A 25415-nucleotide genomic window follows, 5' to 3' on the forward strand; every position below is an offset into this window, starting at 1 on the left:
GACGAGGAAGCTAATATGGAAAAAGCCAAAGGTCCTCTTTACTGGTGGAAAACAAAGTAGCTTCATCATAGGGTATATGTGGAGTGCTAGGAGAAGAATAATTTAGGTGTACTGAGTCTAGTAGCCTGCAGTGTCTTGTCTCCATTGTCAGCAGAAGATTGCATTGTGTTCAAAATTTCTAAGCCAATAATTATGTTCTATTTATCAAGTCAGACAGAGATTGAGTCATTTGACTTAACAAAATTTAAGTTGTGATTGATCTCATTGTAGTGTAGAGCAGCAAAAATAGGTCAGATAAATCACCTTTAAATGCTTGTTTTTCTTCATTAACTCAATAAAACCCCAAAACACACAGATTAACTAGTTCAGATATAGACATCTATACTCCAGGGGATTAAATAAGATGAAATCTACCCAAACCACTCACAGTTTGGTCCCAGCTAGATAAAATAGGCTGTAGTATGTTTGGTCTGGTTTAGTCTTGGTCTTTACAGGTCATGTAGCTGAGACACTGGTCTGAACTGAAAAGCTAATTGCCATCCTTAAAAGCTTAAGATTTTGGGGTATATTTCTGCTAAGTGCATACCTGCAGGTGAGCAGTGTTTTTGTAGTTGGGCTCACATGTTGGCATAGACCTACCTAAGGCACTTAGTTCAGTAGGAAGAAACACTCCCTCCTTCCGGATTTTGTTTCCCTTCTGACCACCACTAGCCAGTGGGTCAGCTTTCTCAAAGACTGTGTTTGCAGCCAGCAGAAGCAGAAAGTGTCTGTTGGAGACTATGACCAAGGACAGAAACACTTGGGATATTGAGGTGTCTCCAAGATAAAACATCCCAAGAGAAGGGTGTTTGATCTGGGAAGCTTTGGGTTTACCTTTACACTGTAGGAAAGTAACTCAGGAAAGGTTAATGTCATACTGGAGGGGTGGCAAAAGGGGGACCCACTAATTGTCACTTCTGTTAGAGAAATGCTGCATCTGTTGCCATGTCAATCATATAAGGAGATCTTTCTGTAGGTCAAGTGGCTCTACATTATTAATGTGCATGCATCTGGAAAAAGCCAAATTCTGAGAACATCAGTAAAGTTCAGGTGTACACATTTTATGAGGAACAGAAAAGGTGTGAGAGTCTCTGAGTGTGCTGAAGATAATTTTCTTAGGCCTTGTGTTTTGCTGGTTCATTCCTCTTGATTTTGAATACCCTTTTTATTTTTTCCCTTGAATTTCAGACCAATTCTTTAACTTAAATTTGTTATCTTGCACTGTCTCAGGAAAAACAGCTGAAACTGCTCCTATAGTTTTCTAGCTTAGTCCTCTTTATAATTTCCTTTTCAGAGTTTAACTCAGGATTTGCCAATAATTAACCATGCGTTCAATTTTTTTGAACAAACACCTTTATGTAGTCTCTTTTTGCAGTTTCCTAAGCTTGCTAATATTGCCTTGATTATGTATTATATAAGGAATTGAATTTCTTGGAATTAAGGTGATTCTTGATTTCATCAGTACTAAATCTCCATCAAGTTAGATTTCTTTTTAAACTCAATCTGACTAACACTTGTCTTTAACAAGAGATTAAAATATATACAGTCCCTGAGGTTATGAATGTGCTTTTAATTTGCTTCAAAAGTTTGCTTGGCCCTTCAGTGGACTTTCTCTAGTATGTCCATCTACTTGCTTACTTCTACTTGCCAAACCGGCAAACTTCAGGTTTTCAGTGAGCAGCTGCTTCCAAGGATCTGGCTCAGGAGATGGATTTTGCTTCTTAGCATTGCTATAGTTAACCTTTAGCCATTTCTTATGTCTTCTGTAGCTTTTTACCAAAAATAAGCAGTTGGATCCCCCTGTGGTTCTCCTCCAGTGTCTGCTGCTCTTCTGTATTTCTTCTTGACTCCACAGCTCGGATCCATGTAGCCTTCCTGCCATCAAACACTCTGCTGTTTCAGTAGAGCATCTTTTAGTTCTCTGGTTCTTCCTGTTTATTTTCGGATCTGTAGGTGGGGGAGAGGAATTATGAAATTATTTATATTAGCATTTATAAATCTTATCTCTCTCCTACTTTAAATTGGGATATAACTGAGGCAGACAACATGTTTTAAAAGGGGGTGAAGTTAAAAGCAAGGTTCCATGACCTAACTGGGTTATGCATATTTTGGAATTGACTAAGGGGAAGTAATAGTTTTCTAAGAGTTGTAATTCTTTCAGTGATGGAAAGAGTCATTTTATGACAAATGCTATTATACTTCAAAGGTAGAGAGAAGAGGTGAAAGTGAAGCCACTGTTTGTGCTAAAAATTGAAAGTCGCCCTATCAGTGCTCTTTACTTTCAGAGTAAAACTGAAAAATCTGAAATATCTAGTTCAAATGTTTGCCATCAACTAGCAGGCATTTGTTTCTAAAGATGATAGAAGCAGTTTTCATTCTTTCTGCCTTCTCAGTGATTGATCTGTTTCTTTCTGGGTTTCTTTCAGAGAACTTAATTGCATGATGTTTTTTCAAAAACAAGCACATCAAATGCCACAACATTAGCATAATCATAAAAATGTCAAGCATTCAGTGCATTTGCAGTATGCCAGAGATTACTATTTTTTCATGCGATTAATGTGAGTCTCTGGATCATGCCTTTGAATAGGCATCTCTTAAAAAGGTGACTAGTGGTAGCAACAGATTATTCTCATTAGGGAAAAGAATAGTTTTTCCCTAAAGTAGAATAAAAGTGGTCCTTAAAAGCAATAGATCCTAAAGGAATAGAAAGATGTAAAAGGTCAGCTAAGGAAACGAAAGGATACTGATAGAATCATAGAATCATAGAGCATTTTGGGTGGCAAGGGATGTTAAAGAATATCTAGTTCCACCCTCCCTGCATGGGCAGGGACATATTCCTCTACCCCAAGTTGCTCAAAGCCCCATCCAACCTGCCCTCATCCTGTGGTTGTGTTCTGTGCAGATTTTTGCTGTGTCTGGCTTGCCGTGTTGATCTCCACCTGCAGGAACCTGGAAACCTGGTTCACAGATTTCAGTGCCTGTCATAATCTGGATACCACCATTTGTGTCATGGGTAGTACTGCTTTTAAATATAGGTAGATGACCAATGCTGTTTATTTAAGATGATTAGATAAGTTAAAAAGCATCTGGTACATACTAATAAATGTACTTTTTAAATTGCATCTAAACTTGCACAGACTTTGTTGTACTGCTTGTACTAATTGCAATAGCATAATTTTTTGGTTTGTAATTTAATGGAAGGATTTGGGACTGTGAATCTCAATCATAAGGATGGAAATGTGAGAAATGGGAGTTTCAGATACACTTTGTAAAGCAACTATTATAATTTTCTGTGCAGAGTCCCTTCATGTTTCTTGGCTGTTACAGAGGGAAATAACCACAAAATACAATTAGTTACTTTAAAATTTGGACATAGAAACCCAATTTATTGTCAGTGCAGTAATTTGCTTCCCAACATCCTCTTCTGGATTGTGTCCAGAGCTCTTCACTTTATTTGTGAAAGCTGCCTTCATTAAGCTCTTGACTGCACTTGGTGAGACTGTTATCTTAAAAGAGTTCTTGGCATTGTTTTTTCCATGCATGGAAAGCCATAGACACAGTCTGCAGTGTTCTGGTATGATCACAGGAGAGGAAAGCAAGCATGCTGTGAGCAAGGGGTCTCCTCCTCCTTACAGCCTCTGAAACTCCTAATAGGTTTTTCTGAGGAGTACCTTGTGGTGTCACAGGACATCTCTGTCTTACTGTCTTTGTTCACATGGGCAGATGTCTGCCTTTTCCACATTGCACCTGTGAAAAATACAGTGGAATATGAATAGGTCACACTGTTGGCAAAATGTGCCAAACTGGTAACTTTCTCCCTCTAAATATGTTTATGGAGAGCAAAGCCCTTGTAAACCCCTCCATTTATGCTGAGGACAGAGTCATTACAGGTAGCTTCTCCTAATGTCTTCTCCCCTTAAGCAATAAAAATTAGGTCTCCCTGCTTGGTTCACTCTTCTGCTCTATGATACATCCGAAATCGTGCTCAGCTGGTGCTGGTGTGGTGGCACCAGGTCATGCTCCCTGGATATGGGCTGCAACAAATGGGTCACTTCAGCAGAAGCTGCCAAAGGGCCCTCAGGGGATAAATACCACTGGGTAAGAACTGCCAGTGAATGGCTGGGTCTGCATCCTCTGACTGCTCTTCCGACCTGTTCTGTTCTGAGAGAGTATTTTTATGCTGCTTTCTTCTTTTTTTTTCCCCCCCTACAGTTACCTTTCTGAACCTCACGGCATGTTTGATGTTCATTGACAGACGTCATGTGAAGCTGCATATCCCTCTCCAGGAGCAGAAAGGAGGCAACAGTGGCTTCAGTCTGCAAACTGACTGTGAGTGAAGGGCAGGGATGTGCCCACGCCCACATGGATCTCCTGCAAGAGGACATTTTGCTCATTCCTTCTCCTTCATGTCTCCTTATATTCTTCCCTGGCCTAGGAAATTTGACTTTGTCTCCTGCAGTGTTTGAACACCTGTATTCTTTCTAGTCTGCTGGGTATCACTTCATATTCCCTGAACTGATGATGGGATTCTACCAGATATGTCAGAGGACATGGATTTGGCCGTGGTAAGCACTGATAATAAAAGAGTTGCAAGTCACATTTTGTAATGCATCTGCTGGACATCCAGGCCACAAGGATGGATTCAAATATACATGTGAATATTTCAGAAAACTTTCCACATAACTGTACTATAGAAATAACATCCTTCAAAATCCTGAGTACTGAAATGTTTGCAATTGCCTGTGTAATGTACTTTTCTGGTCATTAAATTCTGCTCTGTGCTAGTTTTCAACATGTAAGAACAGGTCCTGCCTTTACCTTGGGGATGTGATGAGCTAGCAGCAGAGAAGCAGTTCTTGCTTGCAGAGCAGTAAGACCAGTGGAAATAATCAGGATTTGTGTATTGAAAAGCAGAAAATAATGTATATTTATGTAAAAAACATGGGCAGCTTTCTAAATTATTTTCAGGTGTCTTTTTAAATCCATCTGTAAAGATGAAAACAATGTCAGAATTTTCCAAAGTCTCTTTTTAAGATGAGTTTTGAAGGCAGTTTCCAGGTAATGTACATTTGTCATTCAGCAACTCATGTGATGCTGTGCAAGGTTCCTATCCTGTTTCTGCTCAAGGCAATTTAAGATTTGACATTGATGTCAGGGAGACAGTAGCAAAATATTTCAGGTGTACACTCAGACCTCAGGATCCATCCCTGTCAGATGGAGATGAGTATAGCTTGGGAGCATGGAGGGATTTTAGGACAACAGTCTCTGCACTGCCAGGAGCATTTCCTGGCCTGACGTGGAGATGCCTCACGGGAATTGCTGCCTCTGATGTCAGTAGAAGGGGCGTTAGGGTGTACAGTGTGTAACAAGGGGACAGCCACAGCTCCTCTGCTGTGCAGGTTGAGGCAGGGCAGCTCACAAGTCACTCTTATTTTTTCCCTCTAGTGAATGAGCATTACAAAGCGAATGTGTCTTGTTGCACTGCCAGCACAATAGTCACATTCTCCACCTGAATTTGTAGATTTGCACACGAACATCCCCAATCTGCTCCCTGATCCATTATCCAAAATGTTTTCACATTAAGTCTGCAGCTGATTCATACTGCCTTCTTCCCCCTAGGAGACCACTAGATTTCATTCCTTAGCTAACACTGTCTACCTTCAAAAAGCACACAAGTCTTTGCATTATGGCCTCATATAAAGCTGGTAACTTTCGCATGTCAGGAATTAAATGGAAATGTATAAACAAAATGGGAAGCATGGTAAGGTGTCAAGGAAAGGGAAACAAAAGAGTGTGATCCAGGACATTACATCTCTTTTTGGGTGACTTGACTGAGATACAGATTGAAGGGACAGATCTTTTTACTCCTCAGAACCAAAAGAGAAGAAATTGCTTTGCTGGAGGCCACTTCTTCCTGACTGCCTTCATATACAGGTGATTTGTTTCAGTGCACAGGGGCATATCCTGCAGTGTTAAAATCAATGGGAATGTTGCTGCTGAAAATAGGAAAAGCATTTTATCTCTGTTTCTGATAACTGATGTCACAAGATCTTGGAGGGGGTTTTATTGCTCTTAAAAACAGTCATGACTTGTGTTTTATTTCTGGTGCCTAATGCCTCCATTGTAAGTGGCATTTCACTATGCTGTTACCCAGGATGCTGTCCCTTGAATTCAGCGAGAAGGTTACACACTGGAAAGGCATATGAAACCAGCTCTTAGAGAGAAACAAGTAATGAAGACATCTGGACAGAGGAAGACACATCAAAACCCACAATTTAACAAAGTGGGTGTCTGAGAACAAGAAGCAGGAACTGGGGAGGTGAGGTTTAAGGTAAACTTGTAGCACAGAACAGTCATGGTTACACTGGATCCTCAACTTGTTACACTCTCAACTACTCTTTCCTCCCTGGAGTCTTTCCAGGGCAGATGGCGCAGCTGAGGCTGCATGGCCTGAGGCAGAGTGTTGGAGCAGCAGCGTGTTGTTAGCGGGCTTAGCAAAAATTGTCTTTTTTTTTCTTTCTCAGTCCATGTAGTGTAAGCTGAGGCCTAACTCTGGACTTACTGTCTTCCTGTGGTTGAATCCATAGAGAACTGGACTGTAATAATGGCAGCAGATTGTATATTTTCTTGCTTTGGATGGTTTGACAGCAGGTCAGTGATAGCAGTGGTTGTCAGAGCAATAAGGATTATCTGTCTGTTATATTTCCCTTTTCCCACTTACTCTGCTCCCCAAGCAGAATTATGTTTTTTTAAACAGTTGGGATTTCTTGTGCAAGTTAACTTCCTAGAGCCTGTGCAAACCTGGGTTCTGGTTGTTCCAGTGGAGCACTGTCAAGTCTATGCACAGCCACAGTTTTCTAGTTTCTTTTCGAATATCTGATTCCAAGCAGGCTGAATCTGTATCTCCGGGAGGTTGGTATTCCCCCGGTAATACTTCTGTGCACCCTCATCTAATAGATCACTCCGAAGACCAACAGCAACAGCTCTCCTTCAGTAGGTGGTGGCTGCAAATTCCTGAAGTGAGGAAGACTGTTCTGAAATTTTTATCCAAAACCTGGATTTTTCTCTGTATTTGATTTTTTTTTTCATAGTTCTGTTACATTTATATGTTGCTCTGAAACCTTCAGATCTTCTCTTAAAGTTGTTTTCAATTTAGGTCTTCAGTAGAGGGGCTAATTTTAGATACGCAGTTATGCTTTTTTTTTTTCTCATAAGAACCTACTAAATAGAACACACTTTTCTACAGGATATTGTTCTGGTTTGGAGTCTACCTTTTTTTCTTCTTTAGGAGTGTTAAAATGATGTCACTTAATTTGAACAGTAGCAAACCTCAGCCCCAAACAGAGAAATATGCAGTCTTTCTCAAGACATGTTGAGACATCCCCCTGCAGCTGTAATGGGTTATCAGCACAACATCTCCACCCTTTTACCAGATGCAACCTCTTAGAGGCAACTTTGTCTTCAGACTTCATTTGTATATCATCTGATCTCAACTAGTGTCAAAAGACCCAGGAGCTCTGCCTGTTTGCTGGGAGCATTGATTCACTCACCACAGCTATGTACAAGATGGGAAGCCTTCCTTCCCTTGTATTCTCTTTCTCTCTTAAAAAAAAAAAAAAGCTGTCAGTATTTCAGAAAGTGTGAGCAGCAGATCTTTGTGTACTTTAATCCATAAATAAACATTTCTTCTTTTGAACTTCATTAAAATTGGATGTGCTTGTAAAACACTTCAGCATCCCTATCATTTAGACATATATGGTGATGAATATTGCAATTAAGTTTTGTCTGTAGGAATAATTGTTGTCTAGAAATACTCAATTTATGCCAAAACAATAAATAAGAATTGGACTACAAGATATACTCTTATAAAAGTAATTTTAGAACAAGATATTAAGCTCTGCTCCTACTGTTTTAACAGGCTGGGCCAAATGCATCTTTGTTTTTATGACCAAGCTTGAAAGGGAAGTTGTGGAGCCGTGATTTTGGTTTGACTTCTGCACAACTGTATCTGACTTTCTTCTGGTAAGACTTGTTGATGTATCACATTCAAATCTCCAGCTTTGCCTTCTCTGTGTTTGACCTGAAGAAAGGAATTCCTGCTTTAAAATGCTCATCAATCAGTGCTGTGTAGTTAAGCTGATAACAAAGCTAAGGTTAAGCCAGTGTTAATTTACCCAACTGTTACATTACTGACAATATTTGTCAGCAAATGATTTTAATTAGACCAGCATAATGAGATAAGTAGGCTAAAACAAAGCAAATGACTAAAACTAAAGAGGGATTCTGCTGACAAACAAATCCTTATGAGAGTAAGAATGATTTTTTTTTTGCCACCAATGTCTGAGTAGCACGTGGGAATGGAGAGACAGCACTAATCACATGAGAAATCACTTAAAAATGATGCTGGTGTGCTGGAATGCTGAGCTGCTGTCAGGAAGGCTTACAGAGTTTGAGCAAGTGCTGTGTAAACTTCCTGTGCAGCCTTGCATGTCGGTGACACTCTCCCCCTGCATTGGTGGGGCTCGTCTCATTTGTGTGCCTGCCTTATGTGCCTTGCATGGAACAGGACAGGGAAGGCTTGGGGAAGGTTAAAGTGAAGAGGGAGCAGGCACTTGTGCTGCCAGGAGATACAGTGGAAGGACATGTGGAATAGGACCTACAGAAGTTTGTGGCTGTAATTAAGAACAGGTAGGGAAAAAACTGGGAAGAGTAGGCAGGGGAAAACATAGTATTTGTTTTAAGAAAGAAGTAAGAATGGAGAAACGTTGTTTGGTGTTTGAACATAGAAATGTTTGGGGTGCATAACTTGCTGCTCTATTTGTCTCTTTCTCTCTGTACATAGCTTCTCTGTTCTGATTTCTGGTGGAGTATTCTGGCCCCTGTGTTATTTCCCCCTGCCTGCCCATGGTCTTCCCGAGACCTGCTGGCAGAGGGAGGTTTGCACAGCCTGAAGTGTTGACTCTGAGAAGTGTGAAGGAAACAGAACCATGCTGGATAACGTGACTCACCTTGGAGAAGTTGGTGTTTTCCGGCGGAGGAAAAGTGTAAAGTTTCAGCTTTGCTAGTCCAGATGTTTTATTGGATATTGCTGCAGTAAGAGATACCTTGGTCTCCATGTCTTGCTCAGTCCTGAACAGGAGAATAACAAGTTACAGACTAACATAAATGTTTAATGATTTATGATTAAAAAGATATATTAGATGGTAACCAAAATATTAGGTTAATTGACTACGGAGTCCTAAGTTCCCCAAAAAGTAGCATTCCAGCCAAATATGGCTGAAATATCAGCTGTCATATGATGAATATTTTAAAGATATACCTAGGGGTTCATTCGCTTCAGTAATGAGGACAGTTACCTCTAGGGAAAGGAAGCTATATTATGCTTGCCACTTAACCAGGGGCTGGTTTGACAGGTATCAGCTCAGAATATATGTGTATATATAGGGAATCACAGCAGCCTGTCTCAAGCTTACTGAGCAGGAAATGTTGTGCTGTACAATACTTTGGGTTTCTATCTATGGATTTGTGGATGGCACTGAGTGGGATTCAGACTATTTTTATTTCTGAGTCTGATTGTTGAGGTGGAATCCATCACCTACTAAATATTAAATCAGCAGGTTTTTAAAAGAGCAACACTGTCTCTGCTGACTTGAATATTCTTATGTGGCCCAGAGGAAAAGAGAAACAAAGACGAGAAAACTATCGTCTTTGGCATTCTTCTTAATATTAATGATTTCTCTAAAGTTTTCAGACTGTTGAAGGCAGAAAGTGAGATAGTAGAACTTTCACATAGGTAAGAAATGACCCAGGTGAAAAAAAAGCATACATTATAAAAACCACGGTGAAACTTCTGGAGTGGAAATATTTGTTGGAAGAGATGGAAAAAATGCATCAACAGATTATTTTTAAACAAGTTTTGTTTAATTGTTTCCAAAAAAACATTGGGCTGGGAATTACTAGGAATGTGTCAGTTCAAAATTACTTGAACAATTTCATGCAGATGCAATTTATGTTAGATTTTACTCTGAGTGTGGTTTCCGAAACCTAGTGTTTGCAAGTGCTGAAGTTTTGAGATAACTACCCAACTTACATGATATTGTTCATCTTACCAGGCTGACTGGAACTGTAGATAGTTCCTTCATGTTTTTCTTTTTAAAGTTGCACTTCATAGACAATATCCAAAGACACCAATGCCTGAGGTTTCTGAATGAGTAGTTCTAATATACCCATGGTTGCCTATATGAACACTCATCATGCACCACTGCACAAATAAAAGCCCATCTCTGTCACTCTTAAAGGATGCTTTGAGCCCTTTAAGGATTCTTTAGGATTTTAAATATTACTTTTCTGATAATGAGCAGGTAGGTGAAATAACAAAGGCATGACAAAGGATGGCACATTTTTTTTGGTTTTACATTTTGTAAAATAGTCACATTTCAGTTCCAGATATCAAAATGAATAATTTCTACACCAGTCTTCTGAAGTCAGTGAAGAGTCCTAAAAAGTTTCTGGTTGGTGACTGCTAAGATGGAAGCTTACTTCTTATGTTACATTTTTATAGCCTCAGATGACATATCAAAATGTCCTGGATGCCCTGATATTTAAACAGTACATCCCATGCCATCATATGGTGGGAGAATTCCAGTCCTTTGCTTAATTTCAAATAATTCTTGTTTAGCGAGATGAATTATCTAGGTTTCAGAATACAAGTGATTTATTCTGATGCTCTTTGTTAGATAAACTGACCATTCAATGCAAAAAAGGGACAAAATGAAAGTACTCATTACTCATCAGCTGATGCTTTTGCAGATTTCACATGCATTTTTTAAGATCATGTTACACATTAATCAGTTTGTCTTAGTCACAGAGTTGTTGCCATAAATGCTCTGTATGTACGTGGATATCTGGGATGCTTTGTAGGAGCGGGGAGGTAAGGAAAAAAGGAAAGTTCTAACATGGAAGTCGGGAGGGAATAAGTGAGATTAGGAGTTAGGAGGGACTCTGAGCTATACAGCTCCCATTCTATACATCTGAATCTTTAAAGATTGTAGGGTTTCCTTTCCCTGTGTAACTTGATGTGCCCTGGGAGTTTTGATCAAATTGTGGTGTTATTTAAAACCCAACAGTTATTATTTTCCATCTTGAGATAAGGGTTGAATAATCTTACATTGTCCAGGGACCAGAAACTTTGTCATCCTATCAGTTCACTCATTACCTACCGTGGTTTTAATAGTGTGTGAAAAAGAGAATTTTTGAATAAAACCAGGCTTTCTGTTTTGAAGAAAAGTTGTGTTTCTGGATTTTGTTTTAGATGTGATGTCCTGTTACGTAAAATCACAATATAAAGACTTCATCAAGACTTGGAAGGTTTGGGAAAAATAAATGGGTTTGTTTGGGTTTTTTTTTGTTTTTGCTTTCAATACTATATGGACTTACATTTTTCAGATTGTGAACCAAAATAGATGAATATTTCCAACATCATGTAGCTCAGAATTTTTTTTCCCACAGTGATAGCAGTGAATTATGAGAAAGATTTTGGAGTGATAGTCAAATATCTGCACAAAGGAAGCAATCTCATCCCTGAAAACTGTAAAAATTTTGCAGAGTGGTGCTTCATTTTAAACAAAGTCTAAATCCACTGGAGTTGGAAGTTAGTGCTAACACTCAAAATCCTAGCTCAAAGAACTTGCCCTTAACTTCTTTCTTCCTCCCTAATTCCTATTCCAGATTTCTTAGCCCTTTGTCATGTCTTAGATTTGGTTTGATATAAAGTGGTAAGGGAGTCAATTTACTTGGCATAGAGCAGTAAGGCTCAAGTTCTACAACTTCCACAAGGCCTGAAGGTCATCTGCTGTCTCCAGGCATGGTTCAGAAGTGTCACAGCTGCCTGCAGTGGCCAAGGCAGAAGTGTGGAACTTATCCCATGAGGCTGGTCCCGGCCCTGCTGTTGGTTATGCCATTCCAGCAGCTCCTGTGTGTGCACTTCGTGTGGGCAGACCTCAGCAGCGGGTGCTTTGAACTTATGGTGCAATGGGTAAGAATGGGTGACCATTAATTAATTACCCAATCTCTAGGACAAAGCGAGCCAGTGGCTAGAATGAGCTGCTGCAAGTCATGATGCAGATTTCTTCAAACAATGGGAGATTTGGTGAAGTGAGCTGTTGATGTAGCAATCTGCTCTTTAGTAAGCTGTGGAGGTTAAAAGAAAGGTGCATGGACATAAACTCATATGTTTTTTCCCCCCAAAGGCCTCAGCATAAACCTGTCACTGCCAGGGTCTTGTTTAGGAATGATATGACTGTCATGTTCTCTGCCTGAGATTTGTAGAAGTTTTTTAATTGCTATGTGTACCTACCCCCCATTTTGCTCTTAACTCTCTGCTCATTTTTCTTTCCAAGTCACTGTTATAACCAGTGATTTTTGCCAGAAGCAGCTAAAATGACAGAAATCTATAAAAGGGGTTCATGGTTGGAAGTAGAGCACTACCTGCTGAGTGTTGCCTGCCAGCGTTTTACTTGGATTTTAAGTGAGGGGGAAGGAAGGTAAGAGTTCTCTTCTTCGTTTTTTAATTAATGCGACACCGTTTTCATTCTGAAGTGTCACACACTGAAAATCAAAGGAGCCTTGTATAAATAAAAAGAAAAAAAAAGGTTCTCCCGATTAGTAATGGAAAACATTTTCAAACAAGATCTACAGAATTACAAGAGGGCTGGCAATTCCTCAAGGTGAAAGTCTCTCAAAATCATAACATAAATTATTGATTTGTCCAAGTCTCTTCTCCATAGGAGATTTACAATCTCATTTTCATAGTTGTCTTAAGAAGGGAAGAGAAAGAGATTCTTATCTAGGTCAGAATGAAAGCATCTTCTTTTTACAAAACAATAATAAATCCCTATTTTAGCTAAAGCGAATAGCTGTGCTATGAAATTATGTGTTCATATCAGAAAAAACTCCATTTAAGAAAATATATTTACAGCTGTGCAAGTGTAATCAGAACCACACTATATGACATCTCAGATACAAGGATGGATTGTTGTGAATAGTAAGCCAGCTATGTAAGGAAGATGTCTGGGCTTTTTTGAATTTGGCTGATAAGAACTCTCTTCATGAAAAGAGAACTCCCCAAATAAAGAGCAAAGGGTGGAAAGTATGAAGACTCTGGCAAATTAGAAGGGAGCAAGATATGAATCAGTCCCTTTTTTTGCTGCCACCTTAGTTCAAATACAGCAGTATGGGTCTAGTGAATAAAGACCAGGAAAATCAAATGAAAGGCTAGGTAAGGTAATATGGCATGTGAGTGAAGGTGAGCATTTCTTGAAGAGCTGTGACTGGGAGCAGCTCTCCAGGTCTATGAAGAAGGGATTTGACTGCTGAGGAACCAAATAAATTGAAACCCAAGAAGAAAGTAGTCATCTATTAATCACCCCAGGCAGGAGAAGGGGGTACTATAACACACAGCAGGAGACACAAGGTGATGAGCAGAAATGCACTGAGCAAGCAGGAGGGGTGTTTTGGCAATGTTGTCTCACCTGTGGTGAGAAGCAACAGACTTCAGATGTTTCAATCTCCTTATACACATGAGATTGAAATAAGCACGATGGAAAGGGTTAAAATTTATTATTAAGAACAAGAAAGGACTAGTGGAGAAAAATACTCCAAGGATTAGAGTTGTATGTCAAAGGAAAAGAAGTCTTCAAATGACAGACAGTTTGAAGCAAGTGATCTTAACTGTTTGCTGATCGGGGTCTTAAAAGTGAAAAACATGACATAGAATTTAGTGCTCATGTACTTTGGTAGACACAAAACCCACAGAGTATAGTTTCTAAAGACTATTTTTAATAAAGAAAACTACATTATGTTATCCTGGACTTAGTGTGAGGAATGTGTTAAAAACACCATAATAGAAAAGTGAATCCTGCTTTGGGTTTAGTCTGATCATTTGGTCCCTGCTCTTGGTACTCTCTTGCTGTTCAAGAATTCCTCCCCAGATGGTTACTTTTCTGGCAGAGTAACTCAAATCAGTTATAGGTGCAACAGGCAGAATTAGGAAATATTTTTGTCTGCCACATACAGCTATCAAGGGAACAAAGGTATTGCAGAGGGCAGTATTAGATTGTCTTATACAACTGTTGTCAGGCATCTGAAATAGTCTCAATTTTTATGACAGCCTTTGAAGAAGAATAATGACCCCTAAATATGGATATTTGAATAGAAGTTTGCAGATCTGTCTTTAATACTTGGCTTTTCCCCAGATTTCTGTTTTCAGGACTGGCACTGTCTGGTCAAGCTATTGTGGATATGTTTGTAGCATGCAATGCAGTCTGAGGCTGAAAATGGAATTCTGGAGTGTAAGGCAAGGATAACTGTATGGGGACACTTTCTTCCATGCTATGTTGTAATAAGAAGCAGGTAGTTGCTACAGGTGATAAGAACTAAGTGAACACTCACTTAAAAATTGCAGATTAAATGTTAAGATGAAATCTGTGTCAAACAACAGTTCAGAAACCAGCTGGACCTGTGTGGGCAGTAAGTCCAAATATTTCCCTTTTGGACTTGCTGTTTTTCACAGTTCTTCAATAGTTACTGTCTTCCATGGCGTTGAATATACATTGAAGTTACCCTAGAAAGATTTTGCCAGCATACGGCTATTTCTGAGTGACCTTTCCATCAGACACGTGCAGATTTAATTTTTATTCAAGAGCTGCAAGTGCCCCTTTCAGTGCAATCATGTTCTTTACATCCAGCTGTGCTGTAATTCCATCACAACTCATGCAACTGCTGTTTGGGCTGCAGGTGAAGCTTCACCAGGATTGTTGTTGGGGATTTAAAATAATGTTCATATTGTGCTTCAGAATTGTCTCAAAAGAACATACAGCTTGCAAGTGACTAAGAAAAATAGCCTGTGTCAGTAAAATAAACAGATTTCCTTCAGGTGTACGGGAAATGAGTTCAACTGATGAGGAAGGAGGAACTGTTTTTACCAGATCATTTTTTCTGACCATGACTAGACATTGTCTTTTCCCAAACACTGTCTTTTTCCTTTGTGGAAGAAAATTGTTCTTCTTCATGGTTGGAAGGTTTCGTACATACCAGGTGGCAGTTTTGCCACAGGACTGGCAATTGTCATATAAAAAGTAGTTCAAACTAGGAATCCCCTGGGCTGGTGGGTTTGTTTAGTGTGGAGCTCTTTCCTTTTCTTCTCATTCTAAGGGTACCCCTAGGGCTCTTGCCTGGCTTGATTCTGGTCTTGCTTGTGTTGGTGTAAATCAGGAGTAACTCTGCTGCTGTCAGTGCTGTTCAGGTAAATGAGATCAGGCTCCAGCATGTGGTATTCAATCACTCTATTCTGTTAAAAGAGCTAAAATGGGTGTTCATCTAGTTGTGATTTGCATTGATCCTCTGTTCTTTAGTTTTGCTATACATTGTTTCATCAGATGTCCTTCCATTTTCTCCTCCTACTAACTATTTCTTACTTAAACTAAAGCCGCTTTCATTTAAGTTCTGTAAAGCTTTTTTACAAACTTCAGTTACCTAAGTTTCATAACATTCCTGTAATGTCAGTTAATCAGCAGGGTTGTACAACTGCTGCATCCCATCAAATGTAGCTCGGAGACCAAAAGAAAAAAAACCAAACCCAAACAAACCAAACAAAAGGCATGTTAAGACAAGATTAAGTATGCAGTATTAATTTAAAATGCCTCCAGAAGTCAGGGCAAGATGTGCTATCTAGTTTACAGGAAACTTTTGAGAGAAAAGAAAAGCAAAAAACCAAGCAAATATGTTTCCTTCGTATAGAACATACAGAAGAAATTTCAGACAGAAAGCAGACTTTGTGGACAGATTGGAGTGATATTCAAAACTCATTCTGTTTCGTTACAGTCCATTTGTGGCATTTCTTCCTTTTACAATTCTCCCTAAGGGGTTTTCTAAGATATTTAGGAATCTATCAGGAAATCACAAGGCTTAGCTTGCTAATTAGTATTGTGAAGCTGTGTTTAAAACATACAGCAATTCAGTTGCAAAGTGTATAACATCTCCAAAAATCCTCTTTTCTCCTCTCCCACCTTTCCTCCTGCTGAGCAGTGACTCACAGTGTGCTATACACTCTGGGCACAATTTATGGGCTGCTGTGAGGGGCTTATTATTTATGAAAATACCTGTGCCTTCCATAAGACATTTCCCCCTTTTGGGCAGAGGCTTTGCTTGTAGCATGGAAGTCCCTAGGTATGAGTGCAGGTAAATTTGTCCAGGGATTCTGGCCCAACACAGAGATCATGACATGACCATGAGTCAGTGCCCAAATGCATTGTAATGAAAGTTTTTCAGTTTCAGAAATCGAGCTTTTGGGCAAGTAGGTCTTGATGAAATCTATTTTATTTTTCTGATGGGAAACAGACGCAGTTTGCTGTTAAGTAAATTTTATGTTGCAAAAGTTAAAAGGGAAACATTTCCAGAAATCTCTTATTGCAAGTCAATATATACTATTAATATGTTCCCTACTGCAGTAACAAGGAAACCTGGGGACCAAGCTCTTACTGACTGATTCTCGTGGGCTCAGCTGGTGGTCCTTGGGCCTTATTAAATTCTCCTTGTCTTGTTTTTGCACACTTATTCCCTTGAGCTACAGCTTAACTGTGTAAATTCTCTCATAACTTGTCTATTAATAAAATTTGTTTAGCGTTAAGGTTCAGGGTTGGCTCATCCCTATGATAAAGTCTTTTCAGCTTTCAGCACAGTCAGTTATGTTGCACTTAGCTTGATTTGCTTTGCTTAAGGCTTTCTGAACAATTGGTTTGCTTGGTGCTGTTGCTAACCCCAGTTCTAGCCGTGTGATGACCTTTCTCCAGCCCTGATTATTTATGCGTATCCTGCAGTTCACTGGGGAAGTGTGTGTTGGCTTCCAAACAAAGATTGCTGTCTATTATATATACCTAAAAATACAACTGTGAACATGTGTAGGAGCTGGGAGCAGGATTTTTTTTCCTGGAGTTTATTAACATACTATTGTATTTATTTCAAAACCTACAAGATGGATGTTTTCAGAGGTTTAATGTTCAAAAATTGCTCTAATTATAACAACAGACAGACTGATAGGTGCAAAGTAGAACCGGTTACATTCATGGGCTTTATAAAGAAGTTCAAACTATTGCATTTATATATTGCTATCTTCACTGGAAACTTGGGGTTGCAAGAGGAAATTCCTAAGCTTTTGTTGCCACCTACAAATCCTGTAGAGTGGTAGGCAAAAATGAATACAGTCATGGGTTTTGAAAATGGCCAGCTACCCAGAAACAAGTAGGATGAAGTGTCCTAAATTTATGTGTTCATTAAAAAGAAAAAAAAAAAAAAGGCCAAGCAAAAAAATCTGTTTGACTACTAACTATACCTCTCTGCTCCTTCTCTCCATCTTTCATTTGTTTAGCCAGATTTCCTAAGATGAGGCTTAGGTCTTCATCCTCTGTGTATGTGTGTGTGATTGCAAGATGACCTCACTCATGGAGTGAGCAAAACCAGAAGAGAAAATTTCTGAATGTCTCTATCATGCAGAAAGCTTCATCTGCAACTCATGCCTACTCTAACACTCAATAGCAGTCACAATTGTCATGCTCTAAAACACCAGGCTGCATTAATCTGGGCTCTCAGAGATTTTATTAACTTTTGCTAATAAAAAGACAATTCCACAAATTTGGTGTTGAGTAATAAGCTATAGTTTATTTCTTTTTCTTTAAAAAAACGTAATTGTAAAAGCCAGTAACTTTTGACTGTGTGTTGATTAGGGGAGCATACAATATGGGGAAGTGAGAAAGCCCTCCTGTGCCTGTGTGAGTCCTGCTGCAGATTGCAGAAGGGAGAGTTTTCTTCATTCTGCTGCAGGACAGCATGCCCCATGGCTATTTGGTACTGCTGCGCACCAGAGCAGGGGCTGCCAGGGGTCAGGCTCAAAGGAAGAATGGCTTGGAAATACAAATATATCTCATTACTTTTACTCCCTCATGGATTCTTGCCTGGTCCTGTGAATTCCTGCATTTTGCACTTACCTAACCTTGGATATTCAGTGCTGTTAAGATGTTTCCGTTACCATAAGCTATAAATTTTGTTCACCACACCCATTCCCATGAGCATCCAAGCACCTGGTCTGGCACACCATCTAAACCGACAAAGCAAAATAATGCAGAAAGTGGTAGCAGGAATTATGGGGATGAGAGATACATGTGAAACCCATAAAAATGGCAGGTGGGTGTTCTCCCAGGCTGGCTGTGGAAAGAAGAGAGTGGGTGAAGTAGCAGCAGAGTGGAAAACCAACTGAAATTAGAGTATAATGCCAGTTGCACAGGAAGGATGGAGAGAGGTGAGGGGGAGTTCAGAGAGCAGTCAGGCAATGTGAAGGAAAGAACAACTTCCAGCTGTAGAAAATTGCAGGGAGGAGACCAAAAGGAAGCAATTCTCACAGACAGTAAACATTTCTGCCATTATAGTAACTCAAATTAATAAATATTTATCTTATTAAGCTGTCCAAAGGACTTGGACCTCACTGGACTGATCTCTGAGTAAATATGAAAACTGTCTCATTGGGGCTTCCTAGTGAGATCCAGTGAGTTTATTGAACAAAACTTGTGACAACAGGTCAGGATAAAAGAATTCAGGTCTCCTGGGCAAACCGCTGTGCTGGCTCTGTTCACCCCTGTACATAGCAGAATCTTCTGTGCTCTACAGAAGCTCCAAAAATGTTTGATGCTCTTCAGGTACTGCAGCAGAGTGGATGTATAGAAGGGCTCTGGCTCAGCTGATCGTCTGAAAGTGTTGCTGCATCCTGCTGCAGCTGCACTCAGTCTCCTGAAGGCAGCTCTCTCTTGTGCTTTCATTTGGCATGCCAGAGGAACCACAGACCATCTCCAACCTTTGGAGATGGTGGTAACCATAAGATGAGTTGGGGTCAAAGAGATAGGTTGGAATAAGCCTCCAAAGGTTACACTGTCCAACCCAAAGTTAAAATAACTTCAGATTTAAACCGGGTTAGTCAGGACCTTGTCCAGTCATGTTTCCAAAATCTCCCAAGACTCCACCATATCCCTGGACAACCTCTTTCAGTGCTTAATCACTCTCAGTCTACATTTTTATCCTATTATGTCCAATTAGATCTTGTCTTGCTGCAACTTGTTGTGGCTGTTGCCTCTTGCTGAGCACCCCAGAGAAGAGTTTGGCTCCACCCTCATGCAAACTCCTTTTTCTATAGCAGGGGCTTTAATTAAATTCCCTTACACTCCTCCAGGCTGAGCAAACATGTTCCACCAGCTTCTCCTTGGATTTAATCTGCTCCAGCCCCCAGCTAAATGACCATTCTCTGGACTCTTTCCAGTTTGAAAATGTATGTCACATATCGGTGAGCCCCAAGCTGGACCTAGATGCAGCTCCACAAGAGCTGAGTAGGAGCAATATTGCCCTTGTCTTTCTGGGTGTGCTCTCTGTGAAGGCAGCATTTTATTCTGCACCCCTTCCCAGGCTCCTCTTGCAGAGCTATTAGCCAGGCAGTCCGTGCCCCGTTTGTACTGCCACAAGGGACATTTCCATCTTTATCTTTGCTGAACCTGATGTGTTTCCTCTCTGTCCAGCCCTCTGGATTTTTGAAGCCCCTCTGCATGGCAATGCAGCCCCCCAGCATAGAAACTTTTCCCCATAGCTTGACATCAGCCATCAGCCTTTTTATTTGTTCTATCCTGCTCACTGATGAAGACATTTAATAATGTCATCCTCCATATTGGCTCCTTGGGTACACCACCACTAATTAGCCCTTAGATTTTGAACTGTTGACTACTCCTCTGTGAGTGTAGACAAATTTTCATCTACTGTGTTGTTTGTCACCCATTTGCCAGTGTGTCATGCTAATCATTTGGGGAAGCCCTATAACCAGCCAGAAGAAATGAGGGATGAAACTGAAAATACTTTAGCCAAAGTTTTCAATTAGTGGAAAAAATCCTGGAGAGTTGATTATGGATCAGAATAACAGTATCCCACAAAAATTTTTCTATTAGCTTATAATATTAATCATCATCCTCATCACAATCATCACTGTCATCTTAGAATTTAAAAATTGCTTTAAAAAAAATGTCTATCATTAGTGCTTAAATGGATAAGAACCTTTTCCATTTGTATATTTATGTCTTTCAATTGATAGAATGCTTCAAAATACCTAGAGGTCAATATACATTTAACAACAAATTTTCTAGACTTTATCATAGGCAGTAACTTCCTTTTTGTCTGGTTTTTTTTTCTAAATGGAGGAAAATTAGCTTTTATTGCTTTTGCCATTCACCCACTGAAATCTCAAGCAACCAAAAATCTGTTGCCTTTCTGCAGCCCCTGGTGTGCATTGGGCATCTAACAGTTCATACTCTGAAAATCTACAAAATTAATTTAATTTAAAATTCAGCACAGTGTCTTCCCTTTTGGCAGAAGGAGCAGTTGAATGCAGTGATCAGTGTGTAATTTAGTTCCTTTCTACCTGTGCAAAATGAATGTTTCATAACCACAATAGAGGCTGAGGACTTGGGAGAGCCCTTGCTCCAGAGCAGCACAGGAGAAGGAAATACATCCTGGTTCTGTCCACTGCGAAATATACCTCAGACTTCCATTTCCAGCATTTGTCTCTCCTGTGCACATGGAAATAAATGAGATAAGACTGATACTTATTTATGGAGATGTAATGCCCTCTGTTTGTGTAGCTGCAAGAATGCTGAGTTTATCAAAACCAAAAGATGTACTAGATCGTCTTAAAAAAAAATTCGAATTGATATTCTTGGTTGAGTCTTTTCTTTTTATACATAAATAAGATAAATGCATGAGTTTCAGCAGACACATAACAGAAATTTTGAGCAAAAAAGTTGTGCAAGGGCTCAAGGAAAATAAACTTATATGAGCAGCTAAAGGTTTGAGGAATGGGCTGCTGGGATGCAGTGCACAAATGGTTCTCAGTAACTGGGTTATGAATAGATGTTTTTTACCACTGCTGACATGATCTTATGGTCTTAAATAGCTTGTCTAATCTGAAGGTTTTCACTCCCTTCACAGAAAATGTTGGAGAAAGAAGACTACATGTGGTAGGACTTTCAGTTAGCACCAAGTAAAGCAGACCCATAAATTTTATCTTGAACAAAGCTCTGTTCTCAAGTATACTTCACAGGCTGCAAATGATCTCATCTTTTTATTGTTCATTAACTCAAATATGTGAAATCATTCTCTATATCTGGTTTCTCACCTCTCACCACACACCCCCTTCCCTTTCTCCCTCCCTCCCACCCCGAATTCCTGTGTAAATAGTGCAAGTTCATCCATCACCAGGTAATCAGAAAACTGTCATGACCTACTGGCTGCAAAATTTGAGAGTACTTATAATTTCATTTGTAATACAGAAAGACTTATCTGAGAAACTGCTGGACAGAGAAATAGAAAGAGATGTTTGTATTACACAGAATAATTAGTTCTTGTTTTTTACAAGATTTTACATTAATTTTTACTTAATCATGTGAACTGTTTCTTTTCTGTGCTGTTGTTCATATTTGGCCTGCTCTCAAGTGCAGCCGATAAATGAGGGCTATTGCTGTAAATGAAATCTAGAAAACATATACAAATACATTCAGAAAGAAAAAATAATCTTGATACTATTACTCTCATGAAAGTTAACACAAGTGGGCCTTTAGTCATAGAGATTTCAAATATGAGGGATTTATTTAATCTAGTTTTCAAGGCAAGTTTTGATAGCTTTAAATAATAAACATTTTGTTTAAGAAAAATCTCAAGAAAGCCCTCTGTCCATTTGAATGTATATTAACATTCCTGTGCTTGAGACCTCCCTGAACTGTCTTATTCGGTGACTTTTATGCTGTTGACTTTGCCTTTTTTGCTGGTAATGTCAAGCTTACTTGGCCAATCTAAGCTGTGTGACTGAAGCGCTCAGCATTATCCATTGTTTGAACAAGGTCTTGTTGTGTGCTCTGGTTGATTGATTGCTTATTCTCAAAAAACAAAGACTTGCACTCAAGGTCTTTGAAACATATCTCGCCCAACTAGTCAACTTACATTCACAGAAGGCCCACTGTCCTTCTCCTATATTCATTTATGGAAATAGATAACTTTTTTTTCCTCAGACTCATTATCTTAGAAAGGAAGAGAGAGCAGACAGGAGGAAATATTATTTTTCTAGACCTACTTATCTTTCTGTTTAAGATATAGTGGTTTTCTGGGTTCATCTTTAATCTGAAGTCACAGCACAAGATATTTTTAATGAGCTCCATTTATTCTGAAATGGGATAAAGTGAAATCCTAGTAATGCTAGAAGAGGAACAACACTGAAACCCATTGTTTCCCTGTGAAAGAGAGGGAACCCAGAGTTATGCTGTGAAAAACTGTAAAGGGTGATGCTCAGCTCAGAGCTTCGTTTGGGAAGAGTATCAGTTGTCAATATAAACCCTTTGCAGGTGGTTTAGCCAATAGTTCTTTGCATAGTTTTCCTCCTTCACTGACACAATTGATTAACATAAGCAGTTTTAAAAAATATACTAATACTGCACTGTCACAATGACAGTTCAGTCTGCCCTGCCATCTTTAAAAAACTCCTATGGAATCAAATGTTTTTCCAGACTTACCATTCTTTATCTTTAATATGAGAAAGAAAATTGCTAAGTAATATTTTCTTTGTCTACTTCATTGGAAGGATGCAATCTGGAGGTGCAGATCTGCTTTCATTTTACTGTGTGGGGGAAAGAGAAACCTCCTGCAGGCTGCTGACATTTTGCAGTGGTAATGACTCCACTGTGCTGTGCAGACACAAAATAACACAACTGTCTGTCTTCTGTGTTCACCATTCCCTTCTACCTACTCCTATGCAAGGCAAAGTCTCATATAAAGGTGAGATCAGCAAAGTTCCTCCATATAAAATTAATGATGTAGCTATAAAGGGGAACTTTTTATAGCATATAGTATGTATGCAGCTGACAAGTTGCATGGGAATTCTACAGTAAGAGTCAGCCATATTAAAGAAAAAAGTGGGAATCCTAATGTATTTGAATAAGGTTCTCCACCTTGCCCCTCTTAGTCTCTTTATTGGAATTGGATTGGGTTAGTGATGGAGGAAAAATATTTTATAGACCTTTTTTTTTTCTCTTCTCTCTGGCCATAAGAATTGTATTATTATTTATATAAATTTCACCTGTATTGCTATGTACATAAAAATATATGTGAAAGATGTAAAAGTTCCCTCATATTCTGCATTCCTTTGCTGCATAGTGGAAGTTTATTCTTATGCTTACATTGGTTAAATCATTCATTCATTTGAAATATGACATTATATATATAAACATCACTTTTTCATTTTTTTTTGTTCTGTATACCATTAATATTTGGAGGAAAATATGTATCTTGAAAAGTTAATTGAAACAGCAGATCAGAGTCTTCTACTTGCAATGGCAGATCACATGTAGAGGCAGTGAGATGAGATCAATTCAAAACAGGTGTTAACACGAGGGAAGAGTCAAACTCCATTTTTCTTGTATGAAAAGAGTGACTAATGCATGAGAGGCTAATTTAGTAGGAACATTTAGTCATGGCTTCCTGTAAATGTGCCTCTCTGTGAAACACGTAATTACACACCAGTAGCTCTAGGTAACTGTGTGCTGGAAAACAAGGCACTCATAGGAACAGAACCCCAACTTTGTAATTCTAAGAAGTGAAGAGCAATTTGTATGTAATCTGTCATTTTACACACACACACACACACACACAAACACACACACACACACACGCACTCTGTTAAACCTTAATTTGATTGGAAAAAAGGGGTTCTGGCTGATTAGTGTGGCTCCATTCCTACTGCCTGTAAATCTGGAGACAGCAGTTACTGCTCCATCCCTGTCAAGGGAGTTCTTAAGATTTTCACATGGGTCTGTCTGTCTCTCTGCACTCTTATGCCCTGCCCATTTCCAGGGGATTTTCACCTCGGTAATTCTCCTCTTCCAGTAAATAGGCAATTCCATTGCTGTGACTGGTACCTCAGGTTCTTTCTACCCCCTTTTGTGCAGCTTATTTATCATTATTTGAACAATGCACACTATCCCCCTATGACCCTCATTCAATCTGTTTTTTTCCCTGTCAGAGACTGCTCTTTTTGAATAATCATTTTGATGGAATAATCACTTTGTCTCTAGAGACAGACCCTGATAAACTCATTTCAATTTAGACTGTGCATCATATGGTTCCTTATACCGCCCAGCATCCTGCCTTCCACAGCCGCATTAACCAACATAAGTAACACCTGCTGCATCTGAATTAAATTTTTTCCAAAAAAAGGTGAAGCAATAATGTGTCTTGAATTCTTTTTTGTTTTGAAGTACATGAGCATCCCTACACATGTACACATATATTGCTAACTGTTTGGAAAACAAGGGTTTCAGGAGGTAGTCAGGCTTGTGAGAGTTTTATCTTGTAGTCTTTTGTAACCTTCAAAATTTACTCTTGTGGTGGAAGTCCCAATGTGCCACGTAAATGGTAGTTTTGGCCACAATCTTTACCTAGAGGTTTTAATCCATCTTCTAGATATCTTACCTCGACCACAACATTTCATTTTTTAGCTGTATTCAGTATTCTGTGGGATGCTTGTAGAATCTGGCAAACAAATCTGAGATAATGCAGCGTTTCTTGTTAAACATTTCAAGATGTAGTGCAAATTTTTTAGATTCTGTGAACATTTCTGATGCTGCAGGACAACACTGGTATTTGAACTTGAGGACAGCTTGCAGCTGATCAGGACTAAGTACTCTTCCTATGTTGAAGATGATGTTAAATGACACTGATGAACTCATGACCTACTAATTCAGCACTAGTATATAATTCTGTACTAATTAATCCTAATTCAATAGTATAAGTCCTCTGTCCTAAGGAGAACGCACTAGGGCTAAAAATGCTTCTGATTGCTTTGTTTCTTTTTGTCACCAGAAACTTCACTGGCATCAGTTTCATCTGCCTGTCTTCAGGTGGAAGTTATTGGGAGTGGGAGAACTCAGGTAAGCAGGTAACCAGGAAATACGGGTTGATTTGTATCATATTTTAGGAGGTATAGATGAAAGTGATTAAGAACCAACTTTCATACCAAATTCCTCCTAGTTATATGATTTCAGATAAAAGCAGTGAAGTTAATTAAGAGAGGTACGAATGTGCAGGATTTTTAACTTTAAGGGTTAAAGAATCTGAACAGGTGTGAAAGATTAGATGTAGCTGAGAACAGTAAGCTGGTGGAAGAAAATCCCTTGAGCAAAGACTGAATGTAATAAACATCAGTATAAGAAAAGAGAAGAAATCACCTTGCCCAGGAGAAAAGTTTTAGAATA

General features: G+C 39.2%; 1 long non-coding RNA gene across 5 annotated transcripts in view; it reads left to right on the forward strand.

The window, feature by feature from the left end:
• LOC121671798 overlaps positions 1 to 10738 on the forward strand; it is an 82435-nt gene extending 71697 nt beyond the window's left edge. For 2 of the 5 annotated variants that reach the window (XR_006018614.1, XR_006018617.1), the window contains 5 exons: positions 4252 to 4368; positions 4475 to 4604; positions 6194 to 6358; positions 7958 to 8061; positions 8882 to 10738. This is a non-coding gene — a long non-coding RNA (uncharacterized LOC121671798). Of the gene's footprint in view, positions 1 to 4251; positions 4369 to 4474; positions 4605 to 6193; positions 6371 to 7957; positions 8062 to 8881 lie in introns of all 5 variants that reach the window. The other 3 variants (XR_006018618.1, XR_006018619.1, XR_006018616.1) reach the window with 3 other exon arrangements.
• The last annotated feature ends 14677 nt before the right edge of the window (positions 10739 to 25415 follow it).

This window comes from Corvus kubaryi, unplaced genomic scaffold (assembly GCF_017639235.1).
Source record: "Corvus kubaryi isolate FWS band 111438036 unplaced genomic scaffold, C.kubaryi_AGA036_p1.0 37398, whole genome shotgun sequence".
In the NCBI taxonomy this organism is placed as follows: domain Eukaryota; kingdom Metazoa; phylum Chordata; class Aves; order Passeriformes; family Corvidae; genus Corvus; species Corvus kubaryi.